Source organism: Vicugna pacos, unplaced genomic scaffold (assembly GCF_048564905.1).
Source record: "Vicugna pacos unplaced genomic scaffold, VicPac4 scaffold_16, whole genome shotgun sequence".
Lineage (NCBI taxonomy): Eukaryota > Metazoa > Chordata > Mammalia > Artiodactyla > Camelidae > Vicugna > Vicugna pacos.
Genome location: NW_027328737.1, coordinates 2,399,211 through 2,408,700, shown reverse-complemented (window position 1 = coordinate 2,408,700; position 9,490 = coordinate 2,399,211). Strand labels below are relative to the sequence as shown.

Sequence of the window (9,490 nt, the reverse complement as noted above, 5' to 3'; positions counted from 1 at the left end):
TAAGTTTTTATTTTCTTAGACAACCTAAACATTTGTCTACTTTATCTTTAAAAGAAACAGACTTTGGTATTTATGTTATCTTTTGAATTGTTTCTCTTGTTATTTGCCTTACTCTCATTGATTCAATTTTCTTCTTTATTCTTTCTGTTTTCTCCTAGATTCTTGATGTGTAAAGTTAAGTAGTGTGAATATTTGTATTTCTTTTATTACATTATTAATTAATTAATCTATTTATTTATTTACATATTTATTTTTTTATTTATCATTGAAAAATGCCATTTATAATGCGTCAATCTGTGGTGTATAGCATAGTATCCCTGTAGATGCATATATTTCTGTGCCTATAAAACATTACTTCACAATATTTAACATACTGCCCTGTGTCATACAAAAGAAATTTTAGAAAATATCTATTTTTATATATAGTGGATAAATTTATAAATCTACTGCTCCCAAATATATCCTCTAGCAGCCCCTTTCCGCAGTAATCATAAAATTGTTTAGTAGATCTGCGAGTGTATTTCAGTTTTGTAGATGAAATCATTGTGTTCTTATCCAAATATTTTTTTAAGCTTCTTCATATGTAATGTCATGTATTATATTTCTTTCTTTTTCTGGCTTACTTCAATTAGATTGACACTTTTTGTGGACATCCATTTTGCTGCAAATGTCATTGTTTTATCATTTTTTATTGCAGAATATTATTCCATTGTGTAAATACGGCATAACATCTGAATTATGTCATCTGTTTTTGGACAATTAGGTTACTTCCATATTGTGGCTGTTGTATACAGCACTGCTAAGGACATTGTGGTGCAGGTGGCTTCTTGAAATAGGGTTCCCTTTGATATATACCCAGAAGTGTGATTGCTGGTTCGTATTTTAAGTTTATTTCTATCCATTAGAGGAAACTCCATCCTGGTTTCAAAAATGACTGCACCAAACTACATTCTACCAGCAGTGTAGGAAGGTTCCATTTCTCCACATCTTCCCCAGCATTTATTGTTTGTGGACTTTAGAATGATGACCATTGTTACTACTGGGAAGTGATATATCATTATAGTTTTGAATTGCCCTTCTCTGATAATGATAGCAATTTTTTTTCCATATATCTGTGTGGCATTTGAATGGCTCTATTGGAGAATTGCTTGTTTAGGGATTCTGCACATTTTCAGATTGGGTTTCTTGTTTTTTTTAATATTATTAGGTTGTATGAAGTCTTTATATTTTGGAAATTAAGACTTTGTCAGTTGCATCACTTCTAAATATTTTCTTTAATCCTGTAGTTTGTCATTTTGTTTGGTTTTGGTTCCCTTTGCTGTGCAAAAGCTTATAAGTTTTATTAGGTCCCATTTATTAATTTTGCTCTTACATCCATTACCTGAGTAGGCTGTTCTAGGAGATCATTGCTGCTATTTATGTCAGAGTGTTTTGCCTATGTTTTGTTCAAGGAGATTTACTGTGTCTTACCTTACATTTAATTCTTCAAGATATTTTGAGTTTATTCTTGTGTATGGATTCAAGGAGTGCTCTAACTCCATTTCTCTGCATGCTGCTATCCAGTTTTCCCACAAGTTGGTGAAGAGATGGTCTTTTCTCTGTCATATTCCTGGCTACTCTGTCAAAGATTAATTGAACAAAGGCCTGTAGATTTATTCCTAGGCTCTCTACTCTCTTCCATTGGTCCATATGCCTGTTTCTGTACCAATATCATGTCAATGTCATTATTGTAGCTCTGCAATAGTGTATGGAGACCTGATGGATTATTCCTGAAGCCTCTTTTTTTTACTTCAATATTGTTTTGGAAACTATGGTTTTTTATGGCTCTATTTAAATCTTAGGATCATTTGTTTCAGTCCTAAAAAGAAATGTTTTGCATAATTTGATAGGAAATGAAATTTTCTTGCCTGATCATTGTGGCTAGGACTTCCAAGACAATATTGAATTGAAATTGTGAGAATTGGCAACCTTGTCTTGTCTCAGGTTTTTGTGAGAAGGGTTACAGTTTTTAACCATTGAGTATTTTGCTGGCTATATATTTGTCATAAATAGCTATTATTATGTTGAGATATGGTCCCTCTGTACCCACTGTGATAAGAATATTTTTTGCAGATAGGTGTTAAATGTTATCAAATGTTTTTTCTGCATCTACTTAGATTATCATATGGTTTCATGTCCTCTGTTTAGTTGATAAGTTGTATCACTATTGATTGATTGATTTGCATATGTTACACCATCCTTGTGTTCCTGGGATGAACCTAACTTGATAATGGTGTATGATTTTTTTTTACTTGATGTTGGATTCTGTTTGTTAATAATTTCTTAAGGACTTTTACATCTATGTTTATCAATGATATTGGCCTATAGTTTTCTTTTTAGGTAGTGTCTTTGTCTCGTTTTGTTATCAGGTTGATGTTGGCCTTAAGGTGTGAGTTTGGGTGTACTCTATCCATATGAATCTTTTGGAAATGTTTGAGGAGGACTGGTATGGATTTTTCTTTGTATGTTTGGTGAAATTCCCCAGTGAAGCTATTTGGGTCTTAATTATTGTTTGCAGGGATTTTTTATTTTATTGATAATTGTATTCCATTTCTGGTGATCTGTCTGTTCAAATGATCATTTTCTTCTTGATGCAATAATGGTGGGCTGAATGTTTCCAGAAACTTCTCCATTTCTTCTAGGTTATCAAGTTTGTTTTCATGCAGTTGCTCATGGTATTACCTTATGATATTTTGCAAATTTGATGTACTCTTTTAGTTTCTAAATTTTCATTTCTTATGTTTTTTGTGTTCTCTCTCTTTTCTTGTTGGTGAGCCTGTTCTGAGTTTTGTCAATTTTGTTGACTATTTCAATAAACAGTTTGATTGATTTTTTTCTATTTTTTAATCTTTATTTCAATTCTTTCTCCTTTGATCTTTATTTTCCCACTTTCTGCTGACTTTTGGTTTTGTTTGCTCTTCTCTTCGTGATTAGTTTAAATAGAACTTTAGATTAGTTATTTTAAATTGCTCTTATACTTTGAGGCTGACATTGTCAGAGTGAACTTCCCTCTTAAGACTGCTTTAACTGTATTCCATAGACTTTGTGTAGTGTTGTGTCATATTTCTCAAGATATTTCTTAATTTCTTCTTTAAAATCCTCACCTCCCCAACTTTTTATAGTACCATTTTTTTAATTTACATGCTGTCATTTTTTCTCCCTGTTTTTCTGTGATTGATTTCTAGTTTCATGGTATTATACTCAGAAAAGATGCTTGAAATAATTTTTATCTTGTTAAATTTGTTGAGGCTTTTCCTGTGCCTCAGTACATAAACTTTCCTAGAAAATGTTCCATGTGTTCTGGAAAAGAATATATATTCTGTTTTGGGGAAAAGTAGTGTTTTGAAAATATCAACCAAATCCAATTATTTTATCATATCTTTTGGTATCTTTGTTCCCTTATTAATTTTCTGTCTGAAAGACCAGTCTAGTTATGGTAATGGGGAGTTATATTCTCCTACTGTGATTGTGCTCCCATCGATTTCTTCCTTTTCATCTATTAGTGTTTGCTTTATGTATTTAGGTGCTCTTATATTGAGTGCATATATATTAATGAGTATAATACCCTCATTGTGTGTTGCTCCTTTAATCATTATATCATGTCCTTGTTTATCATTCTCTATGGCCTTTGTTGTAAAGCCTATTTTGTGTGAAGTCAGTACTGCTAGTCCTGCCTTCTTGTCATGGCCATTTGCATGGAATATATTTTTCCATCTTCTGACTTTGAATTGATGTGTGTTCCTCTTTCTAAATTGGGTCTCTTGTATGCTTCATAATGTAGGGTCCTGTTATAATATCCAATCTGGCAATATATATCTTTTGATTGAAGCACTAATTCCAATATCATTTGTAAAAATTATTGATAAACTGGTGTTTATTTCCATTTTGAACTTCATTTTCCAGTTGATTTGGTATTTCCTTTATGTTCATTTCTTTATCTTTCTGTGGCTTTATAAGTTTTCTTTTATTATCTTGGTTTTTTTCTGGCTTTGTGACTTCATTGTAAGATTTTGACTTATGGTTACCCTGTTTTGTATGTATATTGACCCATTACTATATCTGTTTATATTAACTGAAATGAATACAAACTCAAACGCATCATACAGAGAACAGAAACAAGAAGAAAATACTCTGTTTTGTCCTGTTTCATGCTCTGACACATAAAAATTTTGATGTCCTTTTTTACATCATATTTATACTGCTGTAAGTCATTATATCTATTGCCTTTCTAATTATGCCTTTCTCCTTTCTATAGCATCCTGCTTCTTTATTTTCAGAGTAGATGTTTCATTATTTCTTTTTCTGTTACCGAATAGTTTTAGTATTTGCTTTTGTGGAGATTATTTAACTCTCCTTCTATTCTAATGGATACCTTGCTTGATATGTTATATTAGATATCAGATTTCTTTCATTCCGGACTTTGAATTTGTCTTGCCACTGCCTTCTGCCTGTTGTATTTGTGTGGGAAACATTTTTCAAAATATAATGTATATAATTATATGTATGTAAAGAATAAGTTCAAATGAAGTAAACAAATTAGGAGAAAACCTATACGTTAAAAAACAGAAAACATTGATGAAGGAAATTAAAATTGATCCAAAGAAATGAAAAGATCTCTTATGTTAATGATGTGAAACAATGTGGTTGAAACAACCATACTTCCCAAATGAATCTACATTTAGTATGATTCATGTCAAAATACCCATGAGATTTTTCCATTAAATAGAAGAAATAATTTCAAAATTTATATGTAACCACAAAGATCTTCAGTTGCCAAAATAATCTTGAAAAAGAATTTAAATATAGTAGTGTAAAGTTCTCTGATGTTAAACAGTCCTACAAAGCTTTAGTAACTTAAACTACATGATACTCGCTCAAAAACTGACACCAATCAAAAGAAGAGAATAGAGTAACCAGATATATTCCCTCACACCTATGATCAATTAACCCATGAAAACGGAAGCAAGAGAATGAAATGAAGAAATGAGATTCTCCTCAATAAGTAGTGCTGGGCAGATTGAACAAGTGAAAGATAGATTAGAGTATTTCCTCACATTGTATACAATCAGTAAGCACAGAATTCCTTTCATTTATTAAGTTTACTTATATTCCTTGCACCTGTAATTTATAGATCTATGTTTAGAACTGTTGTTTCACTTATCAAATATATTCCTATTTTATTCTTTTTGGTATAAATTTACACACAATTGTTTTCCTAATTTCTCTTTCTGATAATGTTCTGTTCCTATATAAAAATGCAATTGATATTTGTTTATTGATTTTGTATTCTGCAAGTTTACTAAGTTTGTTCATTATTTCTAACAGTCACTGGAGGAGTGTATGGAGCTTTCTATCTATGTATATTTAAGTCATCTGTAAAAATTTTACTGCTTGTTTACCAGTTGAATGCCTTTTATATTTTTTCTTGACTAGTTATTCTTGCTAGAACTTCTAGTAGTGTAATTTAGGACTTGTGAAATTGAGGTACTTTTCTTATTACTGGACCAGAGGAAAAATTTCCTGTATGTTAATATTGAACTTGAAGATAGTCATGAGTTTTTAATATATGGCTTTTATTATGTCTTGTCATATTCTATCTAGAGCGAATTTGTTAAGAATTTTTTTAAAAGTTAAGATCAGATCTGTTAATAATTTTCCTACATATTTTGAGATTGTTATTTTCCAATTATTTGTTATTTAACAGATGGTATCACATTTATTGATTTGTGTATGTTAAATAAAATTTATGAATCAGGATTAAGTCCAACTTAACTATACTTTATAATACTTATAATATGCCATGAATTCAACTTGCTAATATTTACACAGAATGGAATATACAAATACTGAAGGAAAAATTTACATTGTAGATTGAGTGAATATTTATTTATTTCAAAATTTTATCTCTCATTTTGAATTTGGCTTATGTTTAATGAAATTTATGTCTAAATAAAGAATACAAATTTTGGTAGAGCTGGATTTACTACAGTTTAGTGATACAAAACCTAGCTTTTATTAACAATTAGTGTACAAAACACTTGCCTTAAAATGCCGCATTATGCTAACAATGCCAACTGTTTCAGGTCTGAGAAACATATTGCTTCCTATAATGCATTACCTGGTCTTTTCCACCGAAACCCACATATACTGTTATTTCTTTGTTTTTGATTGTTTGTTTTCCCCTTAATGAAGGCACTGTTTATTGAACCCAGGATCTTGTTTATAAGTGTATTTATCAACCTCATTTTGGAACACTTAACAGAAGCCCCAAGAGTATGGATTATAAAGATGACAAGAAAATTTATTCCTTCTAGGACTGAAAAACTTCTGAGTGAAAGAATGGCAAAAGGTGATAATTCATGAATTACAAACAAAATAAATATGTTATTTGTTTTACTTATAGCACTGAATTACAATTTAAAACAAAAATTACCCCCTTAGGGATTTCTCAAGTTTGATTGATTACTTTAATCTATTTTTATTTCATAAATATTTACCATTTATTAATAAACATACCAAATACACTGATAATTATTCTGCTCATGTTTTGAATATAGAGCTACTTATTGTAAAGTAAACAGATAAATAACTACTTCCATTTCCAAATAAAATTGTTTCACTTTAATTACAAATTATAATGTAATAGGTATAAATTTTCTGTACAGGCTTAACACAAATTTCACTTTAAATTCCATAACTTTAAAATTATTTTATATATTTTGTGCATTATTTATACTCTGTTCATAAATCTGTTATAAATTTGTGTACAAAAGTATGGAGATTGGTTTTATTTCATAGACCCAAAAAATTAAATTATTTAAAAAGATTTTGTGGGGATAATATTTGCAGATCACACTATAAAAATAAGTATCCTATATGTTTCATTTTAACTGGATGAATGAGAAATAAACACTGGCTTAATGTTACACTTGGGTTGCTAGGAGACCAGTCGTTTTGTGATGTCGCATCTTCTCAAGTTGAGAACCATTGTGATGGCCTAGCAGTTTATCTGTGCAGGCCTGCCAGAACAGCATTTGTAGCTGCAGTGCTCAAAAACATGCAGATTAGGAAAGTAGCAGTAGAAAAAGTTATTTGAGATGACACCTGTTTCTTCAGAAATTCAAGATGTGTCTCATAAAGACGGACCAACTGGTTCAGGAAACTCTGGTAGATCTCTATTGTGTGATCAAACAATCTCTAGGGACTTGTCTTGAAGTCTATGTTTGAAGAAAATGCTTTTCAGACTTTGTCTGAAGAATCCTTGATAAAAAGACCATGTTACATACATTGTGTCTCAGAATCAGGTGAAGATAATGATTTTCGTTCTCTGACATTTCCAGGAAAACTCTGGAAAATGGCTGGGAGTGACCAATTTAAATCCATCTGGTGGGGTTATACTGGATCTTCCATAGTGATTGGTGAAGCTGTCTTTAAGAAGGAAGTGTTGGAACGATAGGCCCCTTTCAGATTATTTGAAACTGGAAGTATGAAAAGTTTACTTAGACAGCTTAACATTTATGGGTTTAGTAAATTGCGGCAGAATTTGCAAAAATCTTCTTGTCCAGCTGACTTTCTGGCAGAAGAGAAAGAAGTCTCTGTTTTAAGCAAGGAATTCAGTAATTGTAGTTATGACTTGGTAACATATATATAAAATTTTATTTTGTATATCAAAATATGGTAATATAAATGTAAAGCAAGATTTTGAAATTCTATAAAACTACAAAGGCTGAAATTCTTTATTTTTTCTAAAAATTAAGACAGTGCCTTATCTATTCAAGATTATGCAAAACGTTCCTAGCAACTATGAATCTTAAAAGAAATCTAAATGAAGGTATTAAAGCTTTTTTTAAAAAAGTTGCTTTCACCGTTGCTGCAAATGCTAACTTCTTAAATTTGATGACTATTCTATTTAAATGTGTATATTCCAAATATGGAATTTCAAAATATAGTCAGCATTGTACACATTTTTATGATAATATCATTGCATAGTAAACGTGAAATCTGAGATTTTATAGGTTAGGCTTAATATAGTCTTGTGTTTTGTTTTAAAATATTACTAAAATTTTTCTCCTTTGGTTTTAGCTACAGTTCTGCCATAATCGAAATCTTAAACGAGGTTGTCCCCAGGTTTTAGTGAGAATAAAAAGAAGAGTTGTGAATAAAAATGGCTCTCTGGTATTTTCATTGGCTTAAGATTTCAAAAAGAAGCACTTTAAAGCAGAGGGTAATGTGCATAACCATAATTCTGGTTTTGTGGCTGACACTAGTGTAGAAAGTTCATTTTTACTTTCTGCAAATTTAAACATGCCTCTAATAAGAAAGCCGTCTACTAGCCACGTACTTGGTGATACAACTAACCTGATCAGAGGTGATTTTTCTCCTCCATCATCAATGTCATTTAGACCACCAGAACAATATTGCAGTGGATCAACGTGCTATTTTAAATCAGTTGACCACTGTCCACGGGCACTCTCAAAGCAGCTACAATGAAGCAAATGGCTGTGGTGTGAACTTCATTACAACTACAACTTCTAGTTCTCAGTAAAGCATCTTGTCTCCCATACAGAGCAATTATTTTGGACTAATGGTGGAGCCTTCTACTTTTCCAAAAAGATATCACAACATATCTGCCAATGAAGGTCTTTTCCTAAACTTCAACTGGGAGTACCCCACGGTTTCCAGTGCCAGTGATAGCTGATACATCAGCTACCTCTCTTTCAAGGCCAACTTATCAGCCAACCTCAGTTTATGAATGTCATGCTAATTACAACTGATCTAACAGAGGACTACCAGATTATGCAGGATAACAAAGATTAATATTGATTTGGCATATGTCGACAAATATCTGCAATTTTCTTATTTGAACAACAAACATAGATGTGTACCTGTATTTTCCTTATTTTTTTTAAAATAGAGTAAAGAGTTATACTGGAGACTAAGATAACATTTAAAGAAAAAAAGAGATATTTGATTGATATGATCATTTGATGGAACAATATGGGTATAATTTTAAATAATTTCTTGGAAGGAAGAATAGAAAATGGAAGAATTTGGAAAAAGAATATAACATGGAGAGAGGTAAAAGTACTAAGTGATTTCTGGTTCATCCTGGAAAGTATTAAAAGTGTTAAGTCAGGGTAGTTTGGAACGGATGATAAGTGCAGGAACCGGCCCAGGGATCATGGTCTCTTTTATGTGATTCTTGGAATCATAAAGGTCACATGATGTAGTCTCGGATGGCACAATCAGAATGTGGTAGAATTTAAGAAGTAATTTTATCTATGGTCTTCTTTGTGCTGTTCTCAAAGCATTCCAATTGATGCTTTTTTTCCTGTCCTGAAGAATCTATGCTCTATTTTATAGTCAATAATTTATGTTGCTTTTATGTTCCAGCCAAAGGCAAGCTTACATCCTCAGGGTGGCAGTTAATGCCTTTCCAACTCTAAGCACA

The 9,490-nt window shown here is 31.4% G+C and overlaps 1 long non-coding RNA gene across 1 annotated transcript; it reads left to right on the top strand.

Annotated features, from left to right (window-relative positions):
- The first annotated feature begins 7,243 nt into the window (after positions 1-7,243).
- Positions 7,244-8,204, top strand: LOC140692737 (uncharacterized). Its single transcript, XR_012068305.1, has 2 exons — positions 7,244-7,343; positions 8,122-8,204. It is a non-coding gene; the product is annotated as an uncharacterized lncRNA (long non-coding RNA).
- Positions 8,205-9,490: the final 1,286 nt, after the last annotated feature.